General features: G+C 31.0%; 1 long non-coding RNA gene across 1 annotated transcript; it reads right to left on the reverse strand.

The window, feature by feature from the left end:
* Positions 1–1,219: 1,219 nt before the first annotated feature.
* LOC143063977 (uncharacterized) lies at positions 1,220–5,115 on the reverse strand. The gene is made up of 2 exons (XR_012975149.1): positions 5,028–5,115; positions 1,220–3,257 (listed from the first exon to the last, which is right to left on the reverse strand). It is a non-coding gene; the product is annotated as an uncharacterized LOC143063977 (long non-coding RNA).
* Between the last annotated feature and the right edge of the window lie 5,236 nt (positions 5,116–10,351).

Genomic DNA, 10,351 nt, shown 5'->3' on the forward strand with positions numbered 1-10,351 from the left:
TGTTTATTGATGTTTTTCCTCATTTTTGTTGAGTCTGCGATTAACAGCAAAAGTAGGCGAGACACTGGGTTCCGTGGAACCCTAACGAATTTTTTTTTTCACTTGTGCCGTTGATTGGTTGTTGATTTTTGAAGTTTTTATGGACTTCAACTTGGAGAATTTACCTTGAAGTTTTGTTATTTTTGTTTTGATTCGAGTGTCACTTATAAGTCTTTTGTAGACTAAACGCACGTCTGTCGTACAAAATCTCATTCCTGGTTTCTATGATGTTTATTTACAATCACTTGGTTGATGCCATTGCAGGTGGATGTTTCCTTGTCGGTGGTATCAACCTTCCAGTAGATAGCATTTCGTGTGTGACACGCATTATTAGTTATTTTAGTTTATCTATAAAGAAAAGGGACGAAAGATACCAAAGGGACAGTCAAACTCATAAATCTAAAACAAACTGACAACGCCATGGCTAAAAATGAAAAAGACAAACAAACAACAGCACACACGACACAACATAGAAAACTAAAGAATAAACAACACGAACCCCACCAAAAACTAGGGGTGATCTCAGGTGCTCCGGAAGGGTACGCAGATCCTGCTCCACATGCGGCACCCGTCGTGTTGCTTATGTGATAACAAATCCGGTAAATAGTCTAATTCGGTAGGAGAACTGTTCACAAAACTTTTTTTTTCGAATTTTAACACTGGTACCTAAGATGAGTTTATTTATCCAAAACGAAGTAACTGTTGTTTGGCTTTTAACTATTTTGATATGAGTGTCACTGATGAGTCTTATGTAGAAGAAACGCGCGTCTGGCGTATTAAATTATAATCCTGGTACATTTGTTAACTATTGAGCTGCTCAATTGGTAAGTACAAGAAAACAGATGGATATGAAAAGGAATTATTTCCGACAAAGGAGACAAACGCCAAGTGATTGGTTCCTATCAATTGATATTCCAATGATAATGTAACACAATGGTAAGAATATACCAAAGGACAAGGAAAGCTGCGTTGATCTTAAACATTAGATTCTTAAAAAAGACGGTATCATAACACCATCAGATGATTGTCTGAATATAAGACAAAATAAACAAATGCATAAAAGGAAAAGAGGACTCTCAAATTATTTAAAATTAAAAGGAATAAAGACATAGAAAGACCCCACACATAGATGTTAAAGATGTACAGTATCAGTATACTTCTAAAAAGAAGTGTAGACCCGCATATTTAGACATTTTATATAAATTGACTAACATATATGTTCTCCGGATTATAAAAAAGTACGCGGCATAACTAAGATGAACAAACACAACAATATAAATATGGCATTATATCTCAAAGTTATTTTTTAATCTTTCGTCTTTTTGGGGTGAAATATAAATAAAAATATATTCATTTATACGTGTATACAACAGCTCTTCCCGAACGCTCGTCGCATACGACAAACTTATTAGTTGTTTGACACCAATTGAGTGCTCTTGGAGCTTTTAGCCTTGATACATTCTTTAAGGAAACTGTGCTCTTGGATCCATCAGCTGAGATCACGATAACCGATCTATTCTTTCTACAAGCAACGAATATGTCACCTTTTGAATCTAACGACATACAAAATGGTTCTAACAATATGTCACTACGATATTCCCATAATGTACTTCCGGAAGTAAGCATACAGAAAACAACATTTGTCATGTGATTTGAACAGAAAAGCCTTCCTTCGGAGAAAACGATGTAAAAAGCACTATGAACTGTCTCTATTGTGGATTCTGTACTTACATTCCTCTTATAGTCTATAACTTGAATGCATTTCTGATGTGGCAGACTTGTGTATATCTGACCATCTGCATGGTCAATTCCAAAACATTGTCCAGCGGTTTTTATTCTTTCTATTTCTTGTCCTTCAGAAATGTCTACAAGACATATTTTATTTTCTGAGAACAAGGTAATTGCCACAACATTTCCATCGATGCATGTTAAATCAGTAGGCTTGCATGTGAAATCAATATACTGAATGTTCTTTGGATTAGTTTCGGACACAACTATTTTTTTGTTAATGAGAAACAATAACTTATCCTCGGGTAAGATTTCACACGCGTTCAACTGTTTACCTCTTTCTGGAATTTCAAGAAAAGTGTCAAATTTCAGGTTAATACGAGGCATACATTCAACATTTAATGATTCACCACGAGGAACACTGATTTCAATATTCAAATTTTGCCCCGAATCAACTGATTCCTCTTTTTCTTGCTCTGGTGTGTTTAAATTAACGCTTTCAAAGGCTACTGCATTCCCGTTTTCTATAATCTCATTAAAGATTTTCTCATTGTCTGTTTTCTGCCCATTTACTGTTAAAACGTCGTGTCCTTTTGAAATGAAAATTTGCGCTTGCGCTTTTTTCTTTTTCATGAGCGTTAACTTTGGTGGTTTTGACATGATTAGGATTTTTCCGAACGTCTTAAAATTGTTTTTTAAAGTTTCTATATCTTCAGATTTCTGAAGTAAAATTTCAGTTTGGAAAAGACTTGTATCTGTTTGTAAGTCAAAGATAAAAGATTCTTCAGTTTGAACTGATTGGTTTAATTCCTTGATGGCAAGAAAAACATCTATATCGGCTCCAAACTGTTTAATGGTCCTAAGATCCTCATATATCTGGTGTATTTTGGATTTTCTTTCCTGTAGATCGCTAACTAGTTTGCCTAAACGAGACTTTTCCTTGTTAATCACTTCAGTTAAATCGCACACTAACTGCTTTTCCACTATGTTCAGATAGTTCATAATATCAATTTTTGTCTTGGTAATTTGTTTCAACACACTGTCTTTTTGTTTATCTATGTTTGAAATATTTTGTGTACGATCTTTTAATAGTTCCTCGATACTAGTTTTTATATCTTGAACATTAGTCTCGAGATCTTCCACGAAAGCAGAACTTTTAACATTCTTTGTAAGTGTCTGTAAATTTTCTACTCCATCACATTGCTTATGCATTGTTTGAATGCAATAAGGACAGCATAAATTCTCGTGGACTAAGCAGAAGAAATCTGTTTTTTCACCATGCTTATTGCACGTCTTTTTAAGAGATCTGACAAACGCTGGTAGCTTTCGAAAATCAGACGTGGAGATTGTTGTATGATTCCTTGAAGCTTTAGCCTGACTGTGGTAATCTACGCAGTCATCACAAAGGGCCTGGTCACATTGAGAGCACCATTGTTGAGCTTCAGTGGACGCATGAATGTCACATGTAACACTAGTAGAAGACATCGTATCTGTAATAAGAAGTTGTAATAAAATTTTACAATGATTAAATAAAAACCACCTTTATTATATGCTGTTTTCCTGTGTTATATATAGTAATATTCCGTTATTTTACTTTTATACCGCTGATCAGCATGAACGATATTTTTCAATTTTTTTGGCATTCAAGTAAATTGTAGTAAAGATTAATTAAGCACCCTATATGTGATAACGCCCTGTCAATATTTAAATCGTTTTGAAATAGCAAATTAATATAAATGTGAATATAAACACACTGTTTAAAAATAAATTACATCCGTGTTATGCTACAAGAGACCTAATTTCTGTGCTGAAAGTCGTTCAGTTAATGGTTTTATCATCAGATATCAAGGAAGTATCATTCGATACACCGTCATATACCGGTAGACCTTTTTGGTGTTTATTTATCATGTTTATCATGATCTAATTATAATACCATATACCATCGGGTCATTAATTTTCGAAGAAAAACTTGTTCAAGCTCTGCTATTTCAAAGATGAACAAATCTTTTAAAATTGTAAACAAGGTACTTAAATTTAATTGCAAAAGCTCTTAAGAACATATGCACCACATACGAAGACCGTCATAAAAAGCTAAAAGGTCTCATTTATCCCTATCATAAAATAACGTTTATTTAAATTTGACCATTGGAAAATGTACACAAGAGAAATAAACTAACAAAATAGACAATTTTCAAAGAACGAAAAAAAGACAAACTTTCTTGATTTGAAAAAAAAACTCCAAACTTCATTATACTCCCTTGATCTAAATGATAACAACATGTCAATAAAACATAGTGGACCCTTTTGCTCATGCTGTTAAAGACGCATTAGAATTGTCTCGGACCGAAAGGTTATGAAAAAGAAGGGAACGAAATACCGCACACTTTAATATTGGCTATTTGGAATGACAGTGTCTCCCTTTCAGGATAGAAAATCTGAATGCAGAGGAGATCAAACGATATTATAAAATTATTAGAACAGTTCTTTAAAATCTCATTGATAATCGTTTTAAACATTTCACAAGGACCTTTATACAAAACCGTTCGACAAAAACGTAATCAGACTTGAAAGCAAATTATTTACTTTTTTAAAGTATGTTATGTCTGTAACTGCTGACCGTGATAGCTTCCAACAACTCTTTTGTCGTTTGACGTAAGTACTATGTCAAATTCTTAAAAATGGATATCACAAATTCTGATATGATAAACTCTCGTACCTAAGATCAGATCATATATGTGTCAATGTTAGGGTTCGGTAATGGTCAGTTTTTATTTAGAGATCATATATGAATATGTTTTAACAACAAATGAACCTTAAGCTGATTCAAAATGCCACACAGTTCTTACTATAAGTTTCAGATTTTAGGGGTGTAAGTAGCAAAACGAAATAAATTATTAATATTCAAAAAAGACAGGAGACTATATATCAAAATAAGATGCGTTAAAAAAAGTGATTTTTGTCTTTTTTTTTACCGTTTGAACTAAGACATTTCGCATCATAAAAGTTATAACAACCAGCTTCTTTAAAACAACATTTACAAAATTAATATTCAGCGCCAAGCACAGTAATATGATGTACAAAAGGAACAATCATTATGGTTAGGAAATAGAAAATGTAAAATATCGAATAGTGTAATAAACTTACATTTTCTTTAATCCAAAACAGTAGTAAATATGTTCAACTGTTTTGGTTTTGATATATCATAAGGGACATTATCAAATTATTTTATTAATTATCAAACTATTTAAACATCTACTTACTTTGATCTGAACATACAATGCTATAAAGTATACTTTCTCCGCATAATTTTAATACAGCTATTCATTATAGTCATGTGGTGTGTTGGCGATATGAAGATATGGATGGATGAAAGAACAAAAAAAAAATTTTACAAGTAAAGTACTTGTTCGATTTTTTTTTACAATTTAGCAAAATGCATTATAAGTATTGTGTTACATGTTTTGTAATAAAAAACCACATTTGATTTTAAGCACACTTTATAAAAAAAAAACAACCATGCGGACGAAATGATTTGAATACTTCTGAAATTGCTCAAAAGTACTTAAATGTTTATTGTCTCCCTTATAATCAAGTATCAAACTATAACTTTGCATTCAGATTTCTGAAACTGTCTATGATGTTGTTGTATTAACTCCAAAAATCAGCAGTATAATGGCTTGACAGATTTCAAGATTTATCAAATCCAATGAATTCTTCGAAATCATGAACTTATAAAAAAGGTCGAAAACTTAATTTCTCTTAGATATTTGCAAGAGAAAGGGGTACGATAATAGTTGCAGGATGACAAAATAGAAAAACACATGCATAACATAATATAAAGTCGCGGCCGGGTTTGCTTAGAAATAAAGGGCTTGTATAGGTTTACATGAGAAATAATTCAATGACTACATTTATATATAAGAAAAGTTATCGAAGTTTTTTATGTTCTTTATAAAAAAAAAAATAGATTGTACGAAACCTACAGAAAGATGGCATAAGTGTATATAAAATATAAATTCAAGACAAATTCATTTTCAGAATTATATTTTTAAAGATACATGTACTGTGGATTCATTTATTTTCGTAAGTACCAATTTTCGTGGATAAGGGAAGATCGTGGATATTTAATTTCGTGGTTTTGCTGAAGTCTGCATACAAGCCTATAGAAAATTTGTTATTCGTTGAACATTTAATTTCGTGGTTCAACAGTACCCACGAAAGCCATGAAAATTGGTATCCAACGAATAATAATGAATCCACAGTATGTACAATAACGATCAAAAGGTGTCTGGAACGAAACAGTAAAATCACTAGCTAAGCATTACACACATTTAATATCTTAATTTGAATACTAGTAATAAATGCAAAAGATACCACAGATACAGAACGTAATCTTGACTAACATGTAGAACCTGAATGGGCGTCGAGAGTCCTTTACAAGATTTTAAACTCTACTACAAAAAAAGTTGATATCCATTTTCTCATTTTAATACTGAGCAACATCTAGCAACACCTTCTTAAGGAGTATATACATCTTACAGTTGGTACAAAAATGCATGACTTGCCATTACTATAAAGATTTTCCTTGAAGGAGGATTGTTGCATACAAATAAACTTCTGAATCAATGGTTTTTAAACGGGTAAAAATGAGCGCACATATTCGAAAGCTTTACGAACGTTTATAAAAAAGAAGATGTGGTTTACCAATGAGACAACTCTTCATAAATGACCAAAAGATACAGAAATTAACTAGTATTGATTTTGATATATCATAAGGGACATAACCAAATTATTAATTATCAAATTATTTAAATATTTACTTACTTTGATTTGAACACACAATGATATTAAAGTATTATATTACAGGAAGTATGCTTTCTCCGCATAATTTTAAAAAAGCTATTCATTATAGTCATGTGTTGTGTTGGCGATATGAAGATATGGATGGATGAAGAAACAAAATTTGTTTTAATGTAAAGTACTTATTCTATGTATTTTTTAACAGAATTGAACGAAAAACATTAAAAATGTTGTGTTACATATTTTGTAATAAAAAAACACATTAATTTTAAGCACATCTTATAAAAAAAATAACAAATATGCGAACGCAATCATTTGAATACTTCTGAAACTGCCCAAAACTACTTAAATATTTATTGTCCCCCTTATAATATAATCAAGTATCAAACTATTATTACTATAACTTTGCATTATGATTTCTGCCGCTGGCTATGATGTTGTTGTACTAGCTCTTAGAATCAGCAGTGGAATAGCTTGAAAGGTTTCACGATTTATCAAATCCAATGATTTCTGCGCAATCATACATTTATTGGTATTAAAGGAAAAGTCCGAAAACTTTATTTTCTTTAGATAGTTGCAAGAGAAAGGGTAACAATAATAATTGCTGGATTACAAAACAGAAAAACACATGCATAACATGATATGAGTCACGGTTTACTTAGAAATAAAGGACTTGACTTGGTTTGCATGAGAAATATTTCCATGACTACATTTGTATATAAGAAAAGTTATCGAAGTATTTTTTCATGTTCTTTATAAATAAACTAGATTGCCCGAAACCTACAGAAAGATGGTATATATATATATATATATATATATATATATATATATATATATATATATATATATATAAAATATAAATTCAAAATAACTTCGTTTGTAGAAGTATATTTTAAAAGATATATGTATATACACTAACGATAAAAAGGTGTCTGCAACGAAACAGTAAAATATTTAGCTTAAACATTACACACATTTAATATCATAATTTAAATCATAAATGTCAAAGATACGACAAATACAGAACTTAATCTTGACTTACACTGTTACAAGTAGAACCTGAAATTAAGAATGAGTATGTGCGTCCATTGAATTTTTTAGACTCCACTACAAAAAGAGATGATTTCCATCTTCTCATTCTGATACTTCGATTTCTGTGTAGCAACATTCTAGAAACACTTGCTTATGGAGTATGATACATCTTACAGAATTGATACGAAATTACATAACGTGCAATTCCTATGAAGGAGGGACGAAAGATACCAAAGGGACAGTCAAACTCATAAATCTAAAACAAACTGACAACGCCATGGCTAAAAATGAAAAAGACAAAAAAACACCAGCACACACGACACAACATAGAAAACTATTAAAAGAAGATATTCCTTAAAGGAGAGTTGTTGCATTGAATTAAACTTATAAACCAAGGATATTTAAAGGTAAAGTTGAGCTTATATATTCGAAAGTTTTACGAACGTTTATAAAAAAGAAGATGTGGTACAATTACCACTGAGACAACTCTTCACAAATGACCAATGATACAGAAATTATCAATTATTGATTTTGACATTATTAACTTATTAATTATCAAACTATTTAAACATCTACTTACTTTGATCTGAACATACAATGATATTTAAGTATTATATTTCAGGAAGTAAACTTTATCCGTATAATTTAAATAGCTATTCATTTTAGTCATATGTTGTGTTGGCGATATGAAGATATGGATGGATGAAGAAACAAAAACTTTCCATGTAAAGTACTTGTTCGATGTAATATTAGAATTGAACGAAAAGCATTAAATATAGTGTGGAACAATTTTTTTAAATAAAAAAACAGATTTAGTTTTAGACACACCTTATAAAAAAATAACAAATACGCGGACGAAATCATTATAATACTTCTGAAATTGCTTAAATATTCTTAATTGTTTATTGTCCCCCTTTTGATCAAGTATTAGACTATAACTTTGCTTTAGAATTTTTACGACTGTCCATGATGTAGTTGTGCTAGCTCTTAGAATCAGCAGTATAATGGCTTGAAGGGTTTCACGATTTATCAAATCCAATGAGTTCTATAAAATCATAAATTTATTGGTAATGGTATTAAAGGAAAAGAGAAAAAACAAATAACTTAGATAGATGCATGAGAAAGGGGTGCGATAATAACTGCAGGATGACAAAACAGAAAACACACGCATAATACAATATAAAGCTTTACTTAGAAACAAAGGGCATTAGGTAGGTGTATATGAGAAATAATAACATGACTACAATTATATAAACATATGTCCTTTCTCAATTTCAACTGTATATCTAAGAACAAAATTATTTTCTTTAACCTGTGTGCAGTGTAAAATATTATTGTAAATGGTAAATTGTCACGGTTACTGTTGTTTTTCTGAAATTTTTTGACATTTCACAGCGGTATAATACTTACTCATCCCTTATTATACGGACATTGTATCATAGATCAAAATTTATTCGTTCAGTGTAGGTTCACTTGTGCTAATATGTCGTTTGGTTGAGTTTAGCCATTTCAATTGATAGTTTATATTATTATATTTCACGTTAAAATGCCATATTTTGATTGGCTGATACGAGGGTGTTAATTTACTCTATCACATAGCTGAGAGGGTGACAATTTTTTTTGAATTGTTTGCATTTGTCCTAAGTCAGGAATCTGATGTTCAGTAGTTGCTGTCCTTATTGATATGGTTCATAAGCTTTTCTCGTTTGTCGTTTTTTATATCGATAAATAAAGTTTAGCTTTTAATATCATATACATTCGAAAGTTTAACGAACATTAATGTTTTGTTTGATTTTGTTGGCCGTTATGAGATATCAATGTCGTAGATGTCGACGGATATATAGCACGTGTAGTATAGCCAGAATCCTCTGCTCTCGTCCTTATTCATGCCTATAACAAAGGCGACTTACAAGAAAAGTTGTACATGGCATTAGAAACACGACAGTTGGAACTGTATACACTCCATCAGATATTGCGTCTCAAATGGTAACGTCAAATTTTTACGTTTTACAGCGATTAATGATTATTGGGGATATATCATATCTTTTTTATTTCGCTTGCAATTTTTGTTTTGCACATCAATATAGTTGTTCTAAATATGCATGAAATATTTCCCACTGAAAGTAATGTAAGCAACAAACAACAAAATATATCGTATTTGGGTAATGCATAAGTCTATGTGACATGAGAAGATATATACGGTATGATGTGTGCTAATGAGACAACTCTCTACTAGAGACCATTTGACATAAAACGAAAAAGAATGCAATATTTCTCCATTTAGATCCGAAAAGGAAGAAGATAATTAAAAAAGTTTTTCAGGAATTACAAGTTAAACGGGTCTTGCTAATAAAATCACTTCACTTTAATACATGTAACGGAACTATTAGATTAAGAAATGAAACGATTGTTAGAAAAAAAGGTTAATTATATTCATCTCATATGTTTGCAAGCTTTTTATGATATGGAGAGGTATATAGCCACGCTTCAGTCCCAATTTTATTTTCACTTTCAAGTTCTATACATATGAATCTTATTGCAGAGAAATACAAATTTGCAGTATTACGCTTCCCAAATTGGAAAATTTGAAAAAGACGATTTTTTTATCCTCTCGTAATACACAACTTTTTCACAACTTAAGAACCTCATCTAAACGAACAACTTCAGTCATCGGATTTTTTTTTATACTTTGTGGTCTTGTTGATAGTATCTGACTAGCAAGAAAATTCTATTTGAGGAAATATAATTTTAC

This window comes from Mytilus galloprovincialis, chromosome 2, assembly GCF_965363235.1.
Source record: "Mytilus galloprovincialis chromosome 2, xbMytGall1.hap1.1, whole genome shotgun sequence".
NCBI classification, from domain to species: domain Eukaryota; kingdom Metazoa; phylum Mollusca; class Bivalvia; order Mytilida; family Mytilidae; genus Mytilus; species Mytilus galloprovincialis.